Source organism: Dendrobates tinctorius, unplaced genomic scaffold, assembly GCF_039654945.1.
Source record: "Dendrobates tinctorius isolate UK_male_01 unplaced genomic scaffold, ASM3965494v1 ptg000054l, whole genome shotgun sequence".
NCBI lineage: Eukaryota > Metazoa > Chordata > Amphibia > Anura > Dendrobatidae > Dendrobates > Dendrobates tinctorius.
In genome coordinates, this window is record NW_027361722.1 from 14368765 (window position 1) to 14388699 (window position 19935).

At 43.5% G+C, this 19935-nt stretch overlaps 1 long non-coding RNA gene across 2 annotated transcripts in view; it reads left to right on the plus strand.

The window, feature by feature from the left end:
- The window catches only part of LOC141091503 (uncharacterized), a 155309-nt gene that overhangs the window by 73887 nt on the left and 61487 nt on the right, over positions 1-19935 (plus strand). Inside the window, exon 1 of one of the 2 annotated variants that reach the window (XR_012232528.1) lies at positions 5406-5963. The exons of the other annotated variant lie outside the window; for it this stretch is intronic. This is a non-coding gene — a long non-coding RNA (uncharacterized lncRNA). Of the gene's footprint in view, positions 1-5405; positions 5964-19935 lie in introns of those variants that run through there. 2 annotated transcript variants of the gene reach the window in all.

The window sequence follows — 19935 nt, forward strand, 5'->3', positions numbered from 1 at the left end:
TAGTTTTAGTCTTGTAAAATGTTGCTATTTAATAAATAAAGCCGATTTCCCTGCACTCTGGGTGGCCGGAGTGCATCTGGGCAGGGAAAAAAGGGCAGAAGATGCAATCCTAAGGCTATGTGCCCACATAAGCAGAATTTTCCTGAGTAAAACCGGACTCCTTCGCAGGAAATCCGTATTTTTTTTTGCGTATTTTGTCGTGTTTTTATTGTATTTTTTGCACTGATTTTTTGCGTTTTTTCCCGGAGCATCCTAATACAATGATCATAGTGGCAAATCCGCAGATTTTCTGCAAAATTAATGAACATGCTGAGTTTTTTTCCGCGATGCGTTTTTTCTGTGGAATAAAACGCAGCATGTTCACAAAAATTGCGGAATGCATTCTAATAATGGGATGCTTAATGTATGCATTTTTAAACCGTTTTTGCAGGGGGAAAAACGCGAAAAAAAGCAAAAAAATGCGAAAAATCCTGAACGTGGGCACACAGCCTAAATCACCCTTTAGTCCCCCCAGCAAAATTCACATGTATGCAGTTTTCCCTGACGCCCCAAATTCCATGTGGATTGTGCTGTACATCAGAGGGACAGGATAAGCTCTAAGGCTATTGTCACAAGGTAATATTCTGGTATGTGAAAAAAAAATTAGTTCAGCTCACCCCTCATTGTTCTCAAAGGAACACGGCAAACCCGAGCAAGGACACGTCTCTGCCAAACGTCTTGAGAACACTTTGAAACAAAGGAAAGTCCAGCTCCAGGAATAAAATCCAAAATTTTTATTAGTTTCAATAAGACACTGACATAGCTGCAATATTCATCATAATGGCATACCCTACACAGGATTACCGCATAGAGATTGCCCAGGGAGGATCTGAACGCGTTTCGAGCACCATGTGCTCTTAGACTCAGAATTCTTAGAGATCGTTATGTCAGTATGACTCCAGATACTTCTCCGTATAGGGCTGCTTCAGCAGTATACAGGGTAATCAGTGTTTCTCCAAGTCTCTATGGAGTGCTGACCTTAGCATCAGCATCCCACAAAGGATCTATCTTACTGGTCTTTCCTCTCAGAAGGATAGAAAATCCCTCTTTATACCCACATTTGTGTTTCAGTTCATCATCCACAGGTCAGGGGGAGATGGAATGAGTTTATCTCTCTGAGTATTTAATCAACCTGCCTAATTTGTCCTCCTCTTTTTTGCAGGTCAATAAACTAGTTGTCCTGGTATAATGTATATAATCAACATATTAACAAGCATCAATTGTTCAATTACCCTGCATCCCTGTCATGCAAGATAACAACACAATATGCTGCTACACACGTCAAATCAAGAATCAATGTCAAGATCTCATAGAAACAATAGTCTGTGTTTCTTGATCCACTGAAAATAGACGTCTGGATAAATAAGATTAAATGCTGTGTCGTCACATTAGAGGGGATACACAGAATGATACAGAGCAACAAGACAAATCAGTAAAAATGTGATCATTGCCAGAATGATACACCACACACCATATCAAATTGGACAATTTTAACATGTAAGTTTGATTTTAGCATGTTATTAGTTTCCTTTAGTTAATGAAAGTGCACTAAGTTTTCATCTGCAATCTTCATCGCTTCATTCATTTTTTTTATTTTAAGGGTTGGTGTGTTTCTTCCAGTAATATAGGCTGGCTCTGAGGTCTATGTATTTCCTATTAATATAGGCTAGATGTGAGGTCTGTGTCTCTCTCCCAGAAGTATAGGTTGGATGTGACGTCTGTGTGTCTCTCCCAGTAATATAGGCTGGATGTGAGGTCTGTGTGTCTCTCCCAGTAATATAGGCTGGATGTGAGGTCTGTGTGTCTCTCCCAGTAGTATAGGTTGGATGTGAGCTCTGTGTGTCTCTCCAAGTAATATAGGCTGTGTTAGGGGCTTGCGGAATGCACCGAACAATAAAGATGATATAAGGTGCGTTCGCAGCCCGAGGTCCACCGTGCAGAGATGTTACCTGCTGCTCGGTAATGGCGGTATAACAGATGAACACACGCGGTTAACGTCACCCGGTGTGTACAGAGGCGGACTCCATTGCTTCACAGAGTCTCGCTAACGTGGAACATAAACGCCGTAGCCTGTTATGCTCACAGACCTCGGCAAGGTGAGCGCTGGTGTGCAGTCACATGACTCTGCCCCAAAGACACAGGGTTAGAGTCCCTCTAGACCCACCAACGCTCGGCTCTGCAACTGAGGCGCCAAGGAGAGACTTAGCGCACTACTAGCGTGTAGCACCGCTCTGGCAGATGCCACTAACCACCCTAACTAGGGCTTGGAAAGCGCACGAATTGCACACGGCAGTGCAACTGGCGGTAGCCGCTAATTAGATGCAGTTTACACGTGCCTAGTGCTGGATGGCACGGTCTGGCGCTAGTTAACTCAAAGTCCCTACCACATACACAACCAAAGGGAGGGAATATATCATGACTCAGTCACCAGAAACATGCATCCATCATCACACACACAAGTGCATAATACTATACTAGCACATGGCCGGGCGGCCATGCGAGGCTTTTATAGTTGCAGCTTCTGGGACCTTCCTAATGGTCCAATCAGGGCAGCAACAGGACCTGAGTACGTGACCTCTGATGTCCAATGAGAGGTTGTCCCACGGACATGCTCAGTGCACCGAAAGAAGGACTTAGTCCCAGGAGCTGCTTGCTGCTGGCTAGCGTGGATTGCAATAGCTGGACCATGGGTGGCAGCAGCAACAACCAAACCAACAGAGCTAGCCTGAGCAAGATGCCGGGATCGACGCCTCTGCTGAGCAGCCTCCTCTGCGGTCGGAGAAGAATGGGAGACCGCAGAAGGCATGGCTCAGGATTCCTCCTGTGCAGAGGGAGAAAACCAACACCTAACAGGCTGGATGTGAGGTCTGTGTGTCTCTCCCAGTAATATAGGCTGGATGTGAGGTCTGTCTGTCTCCTAGTACTATAGGCTGGATGTGAGGTCTGTCTGTCTCTCCTAGTAATATAGGCTGGATGTGAGCTCTGTGTGTCTCACCCAGTAATATAGATGTGAGATATGTGTGTTTGTACCTTTAAAATAGGATGGATGTGAGGTTTTTGTGTCTCTCCTAGTAATATATGCTGGATGTGAGCTCTGTATGTCTCTCTCAGTAATATAGTCTGGATGCGAGGTCTGTGTATCTCTCCCAATAATATAGGCTGGATGTCAGGTCTGTATGTCTCTCCCAGTAATATAGTCTGGATGTGAGGTCTATCTGTCTCTCCCAGTAATATAGGCTGGATGTGAGGTCTGTATGTCTCTCCTAGTAATATAGGCTGGATGTGAGGTCTGTATGTCTCTCCTAGTAATATAGGCTGGATGTGAGGTCTGGGTATCTCTCCCAGTAATATAGGCTGGATGTGAGGTCTGTGCATCTCTCCCAGTAATATAGGCTGGATGTGAGGTCTGTATGTCTCTCCCAGTAATATAGGCTGGATGTGAGGTCTATCTGTCTCTCCCAGTAATATAGGCTGGATGTGAGGTCTGTGTGTCTCTCCTAGTAATATAGGCTGGATGTGAGGTCTGTATGTCTCTCCTAGTAATATAGGCTGGATGTGAGGTCTGGGTATCTCTCCCAGTAATATAGGCTGGATGTGAGGTCTGTGCATCTCTCCCAGTAATATAGGCTGGATGTGAGGTCTGTATGTCTCTCCCAGTAATATAGTCTGATGTGAGGTCTGTGTGTCTCTCCCAGTAATATAGGCTGGATGTTAGGTCTGTGTGTCTCCCAGTAATATAGGCTAGATGTGAGCTCTGTGTATCTCTCTCAGTAATATAGGCTGGATATGAGGCCCGTGTGTCTCTTCCAGTAATATAGTTTGGATCTAAGGACTGTGTCTCTCCCAGTAATATAGGCTGGATGTGAGCTCTGTATGTCTCTCCCAGTAATATAGTCTGATGTGAGGTCTGTGTGTCCCTGTAATATAGGCTAGATGTGAGGTCTGTGTGTCTCTCCTGGTAATATAGGCTGGATGTTAGGTCTGTGTGTCTCCCAGTAATATAGTCTGATGTGAGGTCTGTGTCTCTCCCAGTAATATAGGCTGGATGTGAGGTCTGTGTGTCTCCCAGTAATATAGGCTAGATGTGAGCTCTGTGTGTCTCTCCCAGTAATATAGGCTGGATGTGAGGTCTGTGTGTCTCTCCCGGTAATATAGGCTGGATGTGAGGTCTGCGTGTCTCTCCCGGTAATATAGGCTGGATGTGAGGTCTGTGTGTCTCTCTCAGTAATATAGGCTGGATGTGAGCTCTGTGTGTCTCTCCCAGTAATATAGGCTGGATGTGAGGTCTGTGTGTCTCTCCCGGTAATATAGGCTAGATGTGAGGTCTGTGTGTCTCTCTCAGTAATATAGGCTGGATGTGAGGTCTGTGTGTCTCTCTCAGTAATATAGGCTGGATGTGAGCTCTGTGTGTCTCTCCCAGTTATATAGGCTGGATGTGAGGTCTGTGTGTCTCTCCTGGTAATATAGGCTAGATGTGAGGTCTGTGTGTCTCTCTCAGTAATATAGGCTGGATGTGAGGTCTGTGTGTCTCTCCCAGTAATATAGACTGGATGTGAGATCTGTGTGTCTCTCCCGGTAATATATGCAGGATGTGAGGTCTGTGTATCTCTCTCAGTAATATAGGCTGGATGTGAGGCCCGTGTGTCTCTCCCAGTAATATAGTTTGGATCTAAGGACTGTGTCTCTCCCAGTAATATTGGCTGGATGTGATGTCTGTGTCTCTCCCAGTGGGCCCCTATGCAAATCTGGACCCCCAACCCCACTCTATGGACAGTACTTGGCATAATTCACTTGATTCACTCTGTGCAGAAAAAAAGCAGCATCTCATCATTCATTAACCAAAGTATACAGTTTATTATTATATAGCGATATAGGTAAATTTATGAACGAGGGTAATGTAATATTTGTATGCAGGTGAAAAGTGGGCCCCCAAAGTCAATGTTACTCATGGGCCCTTAGCACCCCAGTCCGACACTGCTCACACTTGCGTATAACACGACTGAGTGCCATGCGATGTTTTACAGATACTGTAGCTCTTGGCCCAATGTTATACTCTGGGGCAATGCAGATCTCTGATCTGTGCATGCTGCAAGTGCATTCGGTAATCGGATCGCATCCTCTCATTCAAGCCTATGGGTGAGTGAGAAACATCAGTCTGCACTGAAATGTCACAGGAGCGCAGTCCGATGTACTGGCACAGAGTCAATGGAGAAGATGCGGAAATTCGCTTGTCTGTCTTCTCCGCACCTGTGCTGCGACTCGGAGTACGTAACACTGATAGAAGGGAGATCAGAGAGAATCGTCAGAATGAGAAGCTCTCGATTTACTGTATATCTTTTTTTTTTTTTTTTTAGATTATTATCCTAGAAAAAGGATTTACTGACAGCCTGCATCAGCAAAATGGGAGAAAATATGAAAAACAACAATTTAGAAATTTTCTTGACTTTGAAAAAGTAACTATCCTATAACTGCTGGAAGCCACATCTATCTGAAGAAAAGGATCCTGAGTTGCTGTCCGCGATGGCGAGGCGGCCGTGCTTGTAGTATTCCCGATCCGTGAGTTGCCTCTGCTGAGACCCACACAGATCAACAAGTCTCCAGGTTCAAAATGAGCTAAAAATGATCGGAGACCAATATAACAAAGTGAACGCGGCTCAATGGGGGGCATCACCTGAAATCGGGGGGGCAGCCATCTCTGCAAAATGTTCTGTGCATGAAATGTTATTGAGAACATGTGCAGACCTCAGGCTGCCAAAATAATAACCATAAAACGGGAACAGCTATAAAACAACCATAAAAGTATCAAACTCCATCAGGAACGGCCCCTGTGACTTTTATGGAACTTTCCTTACACCTGATTATTGGTTTGCAATTCAGGAATATAAGAATACAATGTAACAGAGCCTCACCGCAGGCGAGACCGGGTAAGTAACGACAGGGAAGGATTTCCCCATGCTTCTTCGCACTCTCCGGGCGACATTAGCGGCGTTACACACTCTCTGACATCCGCATTGATTTTTTCGCTACGTGCAGTAATTATGCTTTTCATTAGTTGTCACAAAATATATTTCAGATCATTTCCAGCTACTAAAGTGCTTTATTATGTAGTACTGGACACGAATCAATACCAACGAGCGTAGATCAACCGGAATCCTCGGGAATGACAATTAGGCCGAGTGCCGCGTACGTGAAGCGTCATTTATCCTTAAAGGAATAATCCAAAGAGGTTTGTTGTTGTTTTGCTTTTTTTTTTTTTTACTATTGAAGGAGATTTTTAGGTTTTTCTTATCTGTTGTTTTGGAACCTCTTATTAGAAGTCAATGGGACCCTGTACAAAAATATGATATGACGCCCCTCTAGATGTAACCTAAGGACTTGCGCTTACGACCATGGTTGGAATCGCCACATACTCCAATAAATGCCATATTCAGGTCCTCGACCACAGCGAACTATGCAGCCCAGAGTATCATGAGCAATATGTCACCATATTCACGATAATAATGCCCATGTGTGAGTCCGTAAATGCATGGCGTGCACGAAGCTGTGTGACATGAGAGAACTGCAATGAGAGTCAATATTTCCCAGTGAAGATGATTTGGAGCAATGATGATTCCAAAAAAGATTTTTGGATGCTACCACAACTCATCCAAGAAGTCGTAAAACATCTCAGAAGTTCAGGAGATCTCCAGATTCTCCAGCTTTATCTGAGATCCATGATCATGACTCCATGATAAATAAGAGGCCAAGCAACAATGGGATTAATTGGAGCATGGAGACAATTCTACTGTTCAAGAGCATCATCAATGGTCATCTCACATTTAGGAGAAAATATGTGAATAGTCTTCAAATTATTTCATATGGACTTGAGGAGCTTCAAGACTGGAGAAAATGATAAATCCAAAAATAAACCCATCATCCAACAAGTCAAGAAACATCTCAGAAGAAGATCTGGAGATCTTCAGCCTCATCTAAGATCCATGTTCATGATTTCATGATAACGAACAGGCTGGAATTCATGGGTACATTCAAAAGAACAATCAGAGGAGCAATGAAAAGACCCTGAGAGGAACAACCGTGGTCATTTCATATTTACAAGAAAACATCTGGATGGTCCTTAACCTGTTTCATTTTAGCTTGGGGACCAACCAAATTGGAGAAATCTTCAGGGCACAGAGACAAGCTCAACATCAAGAACGTTGTGAAACATCTCAGAAGAAGATCCAAGGAGCAGTAACTTCTTCAGTCTCAGATATGATCCATGTTCATTGCTGCCTGAGAATGTAGAATCCAGCAACAATTAGATTTATGGGAGCAAAGGAAAGATCAAGGGGAATACAATGATATCCAAGAGGAACATTAGTGATTGCTTCACATTTGCAAAAAACATTTGGATGGTCCTCCAGCCATTTCACATTGACTTGAGGATTATCCAGAAAGCAGCAATTTGATGAATTTCAAAAGACTTCAGGATGCAACAACAACTTTTCATCCAGAAAGACGTGAGACATCTCAGAAGAAGATTTGGAGATCTGCAGTTTCTCCAGCCTCAGCTAAGATTCATATTTTTGACTCCTTGACAAGGTAAAGAACCATAGTAAAGGAATCCTTGGAATCAAGAAGAAAAGCAAGGGAGAAGAGGGACATCAGTGATTGTCTCACATTTATGAGAAGACATGTGGCTGGCCCTCAAACTATCCAGATAAGAGCAATGATGAATCCAAAAAGACTTTAGGAGACAGCCAAAACTCATTATTAACAGAGTTATAAACCCTCTGAGAAGATCCAGAAATCTGCAGCTTCTTCAGTCTCAGATGTTCATGAATCCAAGGTAAGGAAGTGTCTAGCAATAAGGGGATTCACAGGAGTCCCTTTGGGGGGTGCATGCACAGAATCCTCTCGGGCGTAGAACCAAGACCCAGGGATGTCACGGCTGCCGACACTGATCTGAAGATGCGACGAGGACAGCACAGGTGATGGTGAGAAAGGGAGCAGCTGGTGAGGTGAGTATGAATATTTTTCTTATTTTTTACATGTTCTGTCCATTATGGGATCTAGAGAGAAGACAATATGGGACAATAAATTTCCAAAGAACAACTCCGCTAATTGAATTTCCCAGTAAAAACGCACCAATAGGCAAGCTCAAATTTAGTTTATGGGCCTCTTTGGCCATTGCCATAATGACTGTACGATTAATGGAGGGAGCCTTGGGGCAGAGGGCTGGCTCTCCTTAAGGAGACCATATGTGTTTCCAGCCTCAGTGGCAGTGCTCCATGGGAAAAACATGCAAATGAGCTTTCTCCCAGAACAAAAGAAATCTCGTCATTGCCACCCAGTGGAGGGCGCGACCCTATAAATCCATTTGCATCCCTAATCACCAGGACTTGTGCCTCGGCCCCCTCATTGCTTCACCTCTGCTGCTGATGTTGGGGGAGGTGGACTCTTGGACTTTTTTGCACATTTCGAGACCACGGACGATGTATTTATTTGGGATTTCCTCTTAGTGTTATACCTGATACTGATTGTATCTGAGGATAAATACATTTTGGGCAGAAATGCTCTTTAAGCGCCTCCATAGCTTTCTATATGCTAAGTCCTCCGAAGCTTCTCATTCACTCCTCCAAATTGTCCTTTTCTCCATACATTGGCATAAAATCCGGCATTAAGTGCACCTCTCCAGCGCCAGCATTATACCCGCCACAGATACTTTATATATCCACTCATCCCATTAAGAGCAGAAGAGCCTCAAATAACATTGCACAGTGGATGGAGTCACAGCTGAGCGATAATTCACAGCAACTAAGCAGCTTACCCCATGTTAAACCCGTCTGTTCCACCGAGAAAACTTTCACTTCTACCAAATCTGCAACATGGAGAAAAAAAAGGATTAACCGCTTCCATGCTGCATCTCATTTACTGTTGAAGCCGCGCAGACTAGATTTATTGCACGGCTTTATAGTTGGTTTTTCTCCAACAGAGGACAGTCCGTCATCACAACAAACTCCATTTTTTGCCAAAATTTTGCACAAAATTGCATTTATAAGGCACCACAAAACTTCCCTCTGAGGGTTCGTTACAATTGTATTCATCATGGAGAATTCTCTGTAAGTTAAATTCATGAGCAACACATTGTTACAATGTATCCATGCCGAGAAAGTGTAGTCCAGCCTGTAGAGCTCACAGAGGATTGTCCGGACTGGATACAATTGTAACCAACCCTCTGCTAAGGAGTATTAGATCGTTGCAGGTCCTTCTCTGTTCTGCTCCATCCTTCTCTATCCCACTCCATCCAGCTCTGTCCTTCTCCATCCTGCTCCTTTCTGCTTTGTCCTGCTCCGTCCAGCTCCATCCTTCTCCATCCTGCTCCGTCCTTCTCCAGCCTGCTCCGTCCTTCTCCAGCCTGCTCCGTCCTTCTCCAGCCTGCTCCATCCTTCTCCATCCTGCTCCATCCAGCTCCGTCCTTCTCCATTCTGCTCTGTCCTTCTCCATCCAGCTCCGTCGTGCTCCATCCAGCTTCATCCTGCTCCGTCCTTCTCCATCCTGCTCCGTCCAGCTCCGTTCTTCTCCGTCCAGCTCCGTCCTTCTCCATCCTGCTCCGTCCTTCTCCATCCTGCTCCGTTCTTCTCCATCCTGCTCCGTCCTTCTCCATCCTGCTCCGTCCTGCTCCATCCAGCTCCGTCCTGCTCCGTCCTTCTCCATCCTGCTCCGTCCTTCTCCATCCTGCTCCGTTCTTCTCCATCCTGCTCCGTCCTTCTCCATCCTGCTCCGTCCTGCTCCATCCAGCTCCGTCCTGCTCCGTCCTTCTCCATCCTGCTCCGTCCTTCTCCATCCTGCTCCGTTCTTCTCCATCCTGCTCCGTCCTTCTCCATCCTGCTCCGTCCTTCTCCATCCTGCTCCGTCCTGCTCCATCCAGCTCCGTCCTGCTCCGTCCTTCTCCATCCTGCTCTGTCCAGCTCCGTCCTTCTCCATCCTGCTCCTTTCTGCTCCGTCCCAACTTGCCCTAGCTCCATCTACTATTGTACAGTGTAAAAATTCCAAAAGTTGCAAACTTTGGGGGCAACTTTGAATTCTGGCAAAAACCTCCTGATAATTTGACATCTGTGGCCTATGATAGCTGGAGGACAATCAGCTCAATAGAGTATTCCCACAATTGAATGTTATCTCTCACAGGATAAGAGATATTTCACTGTTCTCTGGTGGCCTGACCAATGGGAGCAACCATCCTGAGAAATCACTGACTACAGAACTATATCCTCAGCTTTTCTTAGCAGTCCATAGATAATGAATGGAGCACATCACCTCCTCTTCATTCATGATAGGTTAAAGCCCCATTTTCAGGATCGCTGTGGGTCCTAGTGGTGGGTTAGGGGATAACTTTCAGTTATGGGACTATCCATTCAAAATGCCACAACTTGAGTCCACCAGAACTGAGCGTCTTTCCGTTTTAGCTCATAGTACGGGGCCTCGACACAGCCAGAGAACTAAATAAGCCTAAAGCAAGAAAGGGGAAATCTAAACTGCCCCAGAGCAGACCCCAAAGGAATAGATAGCCCCCACACATATATTGTCGGTGAGACAAGATGAAAAACACAAACGCAGGTAGGAAAATAGACTGAGCAAATGATGGGGCCCACACTGACTAGGCAGGACAGGAAAGGAAAGACACTGTCTGCAATCACGCAAAAAAACCCTGCAAAAAGTCCAACATGTCTGATGCAAAAATACTGAAGTCACTAGACTTCGCCCACTATATCAGCACTCTGGTATATTCTGAAAGCAGAGCAAAAAGAGGCCAATCTAATAAGGGACAAAAACAAACTGGCACAAGCAGTAACATAAGGATGGAAATTCAGCACAGCCCCAGCCGCAGCTGGCTGACCACACAAAACTGAAATAGACAAAACCAGATCAAATGTGAACAGAATAGCAAAAGAACACTTAGCTGAGCAGGCAGGGACTGAGCTGGAAACTAAGACCTCAGGAGACAGGAAAAAATCACCAGCAGGGATAGAGGGAGTTGGCTGTCTTAAATCCAGTCAGAAACTCCAGATCTCCAGTCATCCTCCTCATTATCAGAAGACAGGCCTCTGTTAATTAGATCAGCTCCATTATCTCCAGTAACCACCAGAGGGAGCCCGGAAAGAGAACTCGCGACCCCTCTGTCAATATAAACAGCTCCACTACCTTCACTAGTAACCAGAGCGAGGCCAGAAAGCGAATTCACAACAGATGTCTATGAACCTGACGATCCTGCCAGGATCCACCGATCCTTCTGACTTGGCAGATTTCAAAAGAAAACTGAATCGAGATGTTGGATTTAAACATGTCCAATCCTTCTGTTTGTATGGAACACATGCATGCTCAGTTGAGCCGCGCATGCACGTCTAACTGACAGTCATAGAAGCAGTTGGCTGAAAACTGTCTGAACTGTAATCTTAGAGTGAGATTAATGGGGGCATCCTCCTAAATGCCGAACCCCTCACCCTATATTAACGTCGACTACTCTAAAGGGGTCGCTTTCACTCATCTTGTCCATAATGTAACTTCTTACATCGAGCGGCTTTCTCAGTCATTAAAAAGTCACAGTTTCGTGAGCATAAACTTCCTTAAATCAGAAAATCTATGCGTGATTAATAGCATTTCCATAAGAATGAATATAAAATTCCCTGGGCTCGTGCAGCCTACGTCGGAGGTTGTTACACCCGTATCCTGTATCTGACTCCTAAATGAGGGATTCATTAATTAGCTCCGTATAACGGGCACGCTTCACATTGGCATCTTCTATACCAGTGCTTCCCGAACTTGTGGTTCTCCAGCTGCTGCAAAACTAACTCCAATCAGTTGGGACCATGGGAGTAGTAGTTTTGTAAAATCTGGAGAGACACCGGTTGGGAGCACTGCTGCATGCCATGCATATAAGGACAGACACTGAAGATTTGGCAAGTTTACAGTTCTAGCGGTGTTATAATGTACTGGTTTACAGTATGCGATCGCCAGTAATGGGGATCCTGCTCGTATGTTCCACTGGTTTCAATGGGAATGCTGCTGATGTTCCTTTAGTGTCGGGAATAATGCTCAGCCATCGATGTTTTAGAACTTATAGAAAGACAAGTTGTTTTTCTGACCATTTATACAATACAGGGGAAAAAATATCAGCATTCATCCCTGAGGTCCTATATTTTAAATGTAGATCCCAAGGATAGTTATGGAAACCTATAAAGCGTAATCAGGCCTGTTTGGTTCCAATTAAAGTGTCCAGCGTTTGGCAAATACCCTCATCTAAAATAAATAGCCCACATTATAAATAAAGCGATACGTCTGATGGTTTTTGCATCTATCATGCGACAAATACATTTTTTGCACAAAACTAATGGTGGTTCAGCTGATGTATTCTGGTTCGGGTGACATATTCAAGTAGTGATGGTTGTTCGAGTGCTGTATTCATGAAGTGATGATTCTGGTGATATATGTCTCACCAGAGAGATCATCAGTACATGAGTATGAAGCCAAAATCATCATCAGTACATAATTAGAGCACCAGAGCCATCAATAGTACATGAATATGGCACCAAAAACATCATCAGTAAATAAATACATCAACAGAACCACCACTAGTACATGAATACATCACAGGATCCTCCATCAGTACATGAATGTCAACAGAACCACCATCAGTACATGATTACATCACCAGAACCACCATTAGTATAGGAATGCATCACTAGATCCACCATCAGTAAATGAATACATCAACAGACCCACCATCAGTACTTGACTATGTCACCAGAACCACCATTAGTAAATTAATATGTCACCAGAGCCTCCATTAGTACATGAATAGGTCACCAGAACCACCATAAGTACATAAATACATCACAGGATCCTCCATCAGTACATGAATGTCAACAGAACAACCATCAGTATATGAATATATCACCAGAACCACCATTAGTACATGAATGCATCACTAGATAGACCATCAGTAAATGAATATATCAACAGACCCACCATCAGTACATGAATACGTCACCAGAACAACCATAAGTACATAAATATATGACCAGAACCAAGAGTATTTCAATACAAGAACCAAGCTTAGTACAATAGTCAATTGCAATATGAAGTCAGCCCCAGAAACAATTGTATCGCATGAACCTCCAACACTACAACTCTCAGTATGTTGTTAACAATGGTAAGGAGATACTGGGAGTTGTTAGATTATATAATCCCTGGCGTCATCTCTTTCTTTTCATCTCCATCTTGTCTGTTTCACATCCATCCACAGCTGGTTTCTGCAGACCTCCCTCTTCGCCGGTCTTTTGCAGCACATCCTCACACAGTGCCCTTAAAAATAAGAGTGTTATTAAAATATAGATGAACTCTTTATGCATCAGATGGCCAAGTTCTCCAAAAAATATGACATAGTTGTCATGGGAGATTTCAACTATCCAGACATTTGTTGGGAATCTCTCTCAGGCAAAACTAACAGGTCAAGGAAATTCTTATCCTCTCTTGCTGACAACTTTATCTTCCAAAAGGTAGGGGAGAAAACAAGGGGAACTGCTACCTTGGATCTAATCCTTATAAACAGGGAGGAAATGGTTGAGGAGGTAAAAGTGGCTGGGACCCTAGGAGGTAGCGACCATGCTATTTTAGAATTTTGGATAACTAGAGGTGGAAGACCTGTGAAGACTCAGACGTCAAGGTTAGATTTCAGAAAGGCAGATTTTAAGGGATTCAGAAAGAGAATTGGAGGGATCCAATGGCTGGATATCCTTAAAGACAAAAATGTCCAGGAAGGATGGGAAATCTTGAAAAATGAAATTCTCAAAGCACAGTTGTTAACAATTCCGAAAAGAGGGAAGAATAGGAAGCATTTAAGGAAACCAGGATGGATGAACACAGAACTTAAGCACATGCTAAAAAGGAAGAAAAAAATGTTTATAAAATGGAAAGAGGGAGGCATATCTAAAGAAGAATATAATGCTGTCTGCAGAACCTGCAGGGCACAATTCAGATTAGCTAAAGCTGAAAATGAACTGAGGCTTGCAAGAGATGTCAAAAGCAATAATAAAGGATTTTGGGGATATGTCAAAAGTAAAAGAAAAGTCAAAGATGCTATAGGATTTTTACAGGATGAAAATGATGAAATGGTAAGACAGGATGTTGAGAAGGCTGAACTTTTAAATTCCTATTTTGCATCTGTTTTCTCTCAGAAAGGAAATGCAACATCAACTGTTATTCACTGTCCTATTAAGGGAATAGAAGAATCCAGGATATCTATAAACAGAAAGATAGTGAGGAAACACTTAGTTAACCTAAATGAATTCAAGTCTCCAGGTCCAGATGAATTACACCCCAGAGTACTGAAGGAGATAGCAGAAGAAATTTTTGAACCCCTCTCCATAATCTTTGAAAATTCTTGGAGAACAGGAGAAGTGCCAGAAGACTGGAGAAGAGCAAATGTTGTTCCTATCTTCAAAAAGGGGAAGAAGGTGGACCCAGGCAACTATAGGCCGGTGAGTCTGACTTCTATACCAGGAAAGATCTTTGAACAAATTATTAAACAACATGTATGTCAATACCTGGATAAGAATGAAGTGATTAAACAGAGTCAGCATGGGTTTCTAACTAATAAGTCATGTCAGACTAACTTAATTTCCTTCTATGACGGTATCACTGATTGGGTGGATCAAGGAAATGCTGTAGATATAGTATATCTTGACTTCAGCAAAGCATTTGACAAAGTCTCTCATACAATCCTTATTGAAAAAATGACTAAGTATGGAATGGACAAGGCAACTGTTAGGTGGATTCATAACTGGCTTAGTGATCGGACCCAAAGAGTGGTCGTAAATGGCTGCACATCCAGTTGGAAGAATGTCTCAAGTGGGGTACCACAGGGCTCTGTCCTGGGCCCTGTATTGTTCAACATCTTTATCAACGATTTAGATGAAGGAATTGAGGGTAAACTGATTAAATTTGCTGATGACACAAAGCTAGGAGGGATAGCTAATACTAGAGAAGAGAGAGAGAGGATTCAAAAAGATTTAAATAAACTGGAGAAGTGGGCAGCAACTAACAGAATGGTTTTTAACAGGGAGAAATGCAAAGTACTACATCTGGGCAATAAAAATGAAAAAAGCATATATAGAATGGGAGGAATAGGGCTAAGTGACAGCACATGTGAAAAAGACTTGGGTATACTAATAGATCACAGATTGAATATGAGTCAACAGTGTGATGCAGCAGCAAAAAAGGCAAATGCAATTCTAGGATGTATTAACAGAAGCATACAGTCTAGATCACGTGAAGTCATTATTTCCCTCTACTCCTCTTTGGTCAGACCTCATCTGGAATATTGTGTCCAGTTTTGGGCACCACATTTTAAAAAAGACATCAACAAACTGGAGCAAGTTCAGAAAAGAGCGACCAGAATGGTGACTGGTCTGCAAACCCTGTCTTATGAGGAAAGGTTGCAGGATTTGGGAATGTTTAGTTTGCAAAAGAGAAGACTGAGAGGAGACTTAATAGCTGTCTACAAATATCTAAAGGGCTGTCACATTGTAGAAGGATCAACTTTATTCTCATTTGCACAAGGAAAGACTAGAAGCAATGGGATGAAACTGAATGGGAGGAGACACAGATTAGATATTAGAAAAAACTTTTTGACAGTTAGAGTGATCAATGAGTGGAACAGGCTGCCACGAGAAGTGGTGAGTTCTCCTTCAATGGAAGTCTTCAAACAGAGGCTGGACAGACATCTGACTGGGATGATTTAGCGAATCCTGCTTTGAGCAGGGGGTTGGACCAGATGGCCCAGGAGGTCCCTTCCAACTCTACGATTCTATGATTCTATGATTCTATGCCCACTGCAAAAAAAAAGATATCTGTCTGATCTAGACACAGAGCCTAATCTATTGACTTTTGTATCATCACTCCAAATCACCCGTTTCCAATCTTCTACTGTCCACTTTTCATACTTGGTTGTATACTTGAGCCGATGCTTGTTATGACGGTATTCAAGCTGAGGCTTCTTCACCTTTTTTCAGGCCACCATTCCAGACTTGTGTAACGTGCGTCACACGGTGCTGGCATGTACGTCTGTGATCTCAGTATTATGAAGTATTAGGCTAGTTTCACATTTGCTATTAAGGCCGCTAAGCCCCGCCCCCTGCCGTGCCTCCGCCAGTAGCTCCGCCTACGGGTGCATGACGCTGCATGCGTCCCCTATCTTTAGCACTGGGGACGCAGGCCGTGCGCAGGTATACGTTCGGCGGCGCATGCGTCCTTTTGACGCTGCGCCGACCAGCGCCAAACACAACAGGTTGCAATTTGGTGTGCTTGGCGCACCGTCAAAAGGACGCCTGCGCCGCCAAACGCATACCTGCGCACGGCCTGCGTCCCCAGTGCTAAAGATAGGGGACGCAGGACGCATGCAGCGTCATGCGCCCGTAGGCAGAGCTACTGGTGGAGGCACGGCAGGGGGCGGGGCTTAGCGGCGGCCTGCGCAGGCCGCCGCTGCTGCCTTAAATGCAAATGTGAAACTAGCCTAAGAGCCTCCTCTACTGGCGTGTTTGACGCCCCAGAACTTATAGATCTTATGATGAGCCGAATTGTTGACCCCAATATTTCTCCTGGATGTCCACCTCCTGGCTTCTGAATGCATGGACGGACTTCATTTTGCATTCTTCCAGCTGTCATGGCGCTCACATGATGCAGTTTGACAATTTTCTTGGCCGATAGACCGCTGTCGATCAGCTGGATGATATTGTTTCTCTTTTCTTGGGAAATCTTCTTCATGGCTGCTCCTCGATTCGGACCAGTGACCTTTCGCTTGGGAATCATCCTAATAACACACTGAGCTATCAAGGAATGTGAGAACAGGTTATAATTTGTAGTATTCACCAAGAAAAAGATGTTTCCACCACCAGGAGCAAAGCAGTAACAATGCAGCGCGTGCCTTCTTTACGGGTATCTGTGTTGTGTGAGCTCCAATCTGGCCACCAGTCCAGTGCACATGGTTATGGGCAGACAGGAAGTCAGCCTCTTGCTTCCTGTGAGCAGCAGGATGACATCATTAACTATCAGATCCTTCCCTTCCCTTTCTGTTCCTCTGTAAGTCTTTTCCTGTAATCAATGAGATTTCTGAAAATTTGGTTTGTGTTGCCATATATCTTTTTTTATTAGTGGATAGAGTTGTATAATTGGGTGGGGGCGGGGTTATACACATTAGCTGGTCTGGGCTGCATGTGAGATCTAGTCTAACAGTGATAATATCCTGCTGATAAAACACCATTTGTATTGAAACTACTGCACACAGCCTAGTAAGTGACACATCTCTGAAATCAGGCTCTCTGACCCTAAATCATGCTGCTCTCAGATTAAATAGCAAAAACCTGCTGACAGATTCCCTTTAATTTCCGATTCTCTATCCTGAGAATTGCTCTGTAGTGTCGCGAATCCAAATGCTAAGTTAAGTAATTGCTTGTAGAAACAAAGGATGAAACGTCATTCCATCTTAAAGAGTAGCCTTCCATTTTTTTTTCTTCCATAAATCAATTATACGTATAAAAAAAAGCAGCTTAGTAATACATTTTATCAGAGAAATCTGCTTCTTTCTTCTTCTGGACTGATAATTTTTTCTTAAAATTCTCAATTCACAGATAAAATCTGTCTTAAGTGAATTTAGACTTTCCCATTACTGAGAGAAAAGATGACAGTTAGTGCTCATAAAGTTCTATGGAGAACTGTAACTGTCATTTCTGAAGCGCTTGTAGCAAAACGTCTGTGTCTGCCTCTAGCTCCTTACCTTCCATGGAATCCTATAAGCACCAACTGTCATCTCTTATCTCAGGATTGTGAAAGTCTGTCTTCACTGCACACAGATTTTACCTGTGAATTAAGTGTGAATGATCAGTCCTGATGGAGAAACAAGCAGATTTCTCTGATAAGATATATTACAAAGTTGCTTAATTTAATGAATACAATTCATTTATTAAATAAAAATGATAACGACGGTTACTATTTAATTGCTTCCACCAAAATCAGTAGCCAACTTTAGCCACCAGGTTGCTACTACATCCCTTTGGTCTGAGGTGACCCCCAAAAAGAAGACTCATCAGAGACCCCCTACTTGGTCCAATGGATGGTTATAACAGACCGGCTAGTCACAAACCTCCGATCTTGTTCCGGCTACATTGGCGCAGTAATAAGCGGGTGGCAGAGATGAAGGACAGACACTTTTTCTTTTTCCCATCCACCCTACTGTTTTCTTGCTGGTTGTGACAGGGCTGAAATATTTCTTTGCATTACTGCCGCAGTACAAAAAAAGAAAGAAGTTGAGCTAATCCTCTTACTCCAGATAGAAGGGAGGGGGACAGAGATCGTTATCTTCTTCTCCGATCTCCTGCCTTCTCCTTTCTTCACTGCAAGTTCCTTCTCGCCTAATTGAACATCAGTTCTCCCCAGCTCAGGTTCACAGCCATCCGGGGGCCTGGTCAAGGAAAACACTTCAAAAACAGCAAAAAAAAACAAAAAACGGTAGGTCGGATGGATGTTGAAAATCCATAAAATGTGTGTCCACCTGCACGAAGGGCTTCTGGACATCTAGATGGATATTGATCATTTCTAGATATTTTCTATCTCCTTTCTCCAAGTTTCTCCCTCTCCTCTATGGACCAGAGGGGAAATCCTAGGGAGGAGTTTGCATGTATTTGCATAGCTAACCATGAGCGTGTGGGCCGTCATGGGGTTGGGTCCTAGTCTTTACCATTTATATAAACCCAAGTTGACACATGATGGTAGTAAGAGACATGGAGAATGGGTCAAGGAAAGGATGGATGACCAGACAAGGGCCAGTATAAAATAGTCATACATGTCAACTATTCCAGAACATCTGGAAAAAGGGGAGACCTCCCGGACCCCTCGTAGAAGTAGTCATATCATTCCACCATTAACTCTCCCATGGAAAGCTGAAGATTTTTCGTGCTTATCTCCAGGCTGTTTTTTTTCATTAGAAAGAGCCTTGGAGTCCAAGTATGCTTTCGAGAGGCGAGGAATGGAGGGTTGATGGCCGTTGCCCAAAAGGGGTGAGAATTTCCAGCCGTGTTATTAGCATTTTGCGCTCCCGGATGGCCAAGTTGCCAAATGTGAACATAGTGGATGAATATGTGCTTGTCCCCTTTATTTGTGAGAATCTATGAAAGATTGATTTTCTCCAAAAATGGAGTTGGGGATTGGGCTCAAGGATCATAAAAAAGGGAGTGGTGGTAAAAAAACCCCAAAAAACAGCACCATAATAGGGGATACAGGCTTATCTTTGGTCTCCTTTATACATCACTAACTTAACAACTTAAAAGATGTCTAAAAAAAAAAAAAAAAAAAAAAAAAAGGATCTCGATTCTATCTCCTGCGCACTCCATAGGGCAAACACCATGAAAGGAGGAGAGGAACATTCGGGAGCGCTGCGGTGTTTTATTACTTGGGCCGGGGGACATAAATATGAAAATACCAATGAGAAAAATAAAGAAACACAATCAAAAGACAGATAACAATAGCATTCGCTTCTTCTTCCACAACCTTGATTTTTCTTTTTATCAATACTTTGTTGAGGGATCTTAAAGAGAATGTATCACCAGAAAACAACTAGCTACGGCCTGAACCAGGGCTTTATGTGTCATGTATCTTTCCTCAGTTTTCCATATTACTATGTAACGTAAAATAAAAAGAAATTGAGATGTCTTTTAAGTTTCACACAGACCAATAAGCCACGTGCTAGATTCCTGCTTCTTGTTCTGACTTTTCAGCAGTCTTATTACCAATACAAGCAGACACACAAAGTGAGATAACTCCTCTACCATAGATAACATAGGTGGCAATACATGATGTCACAGCTCA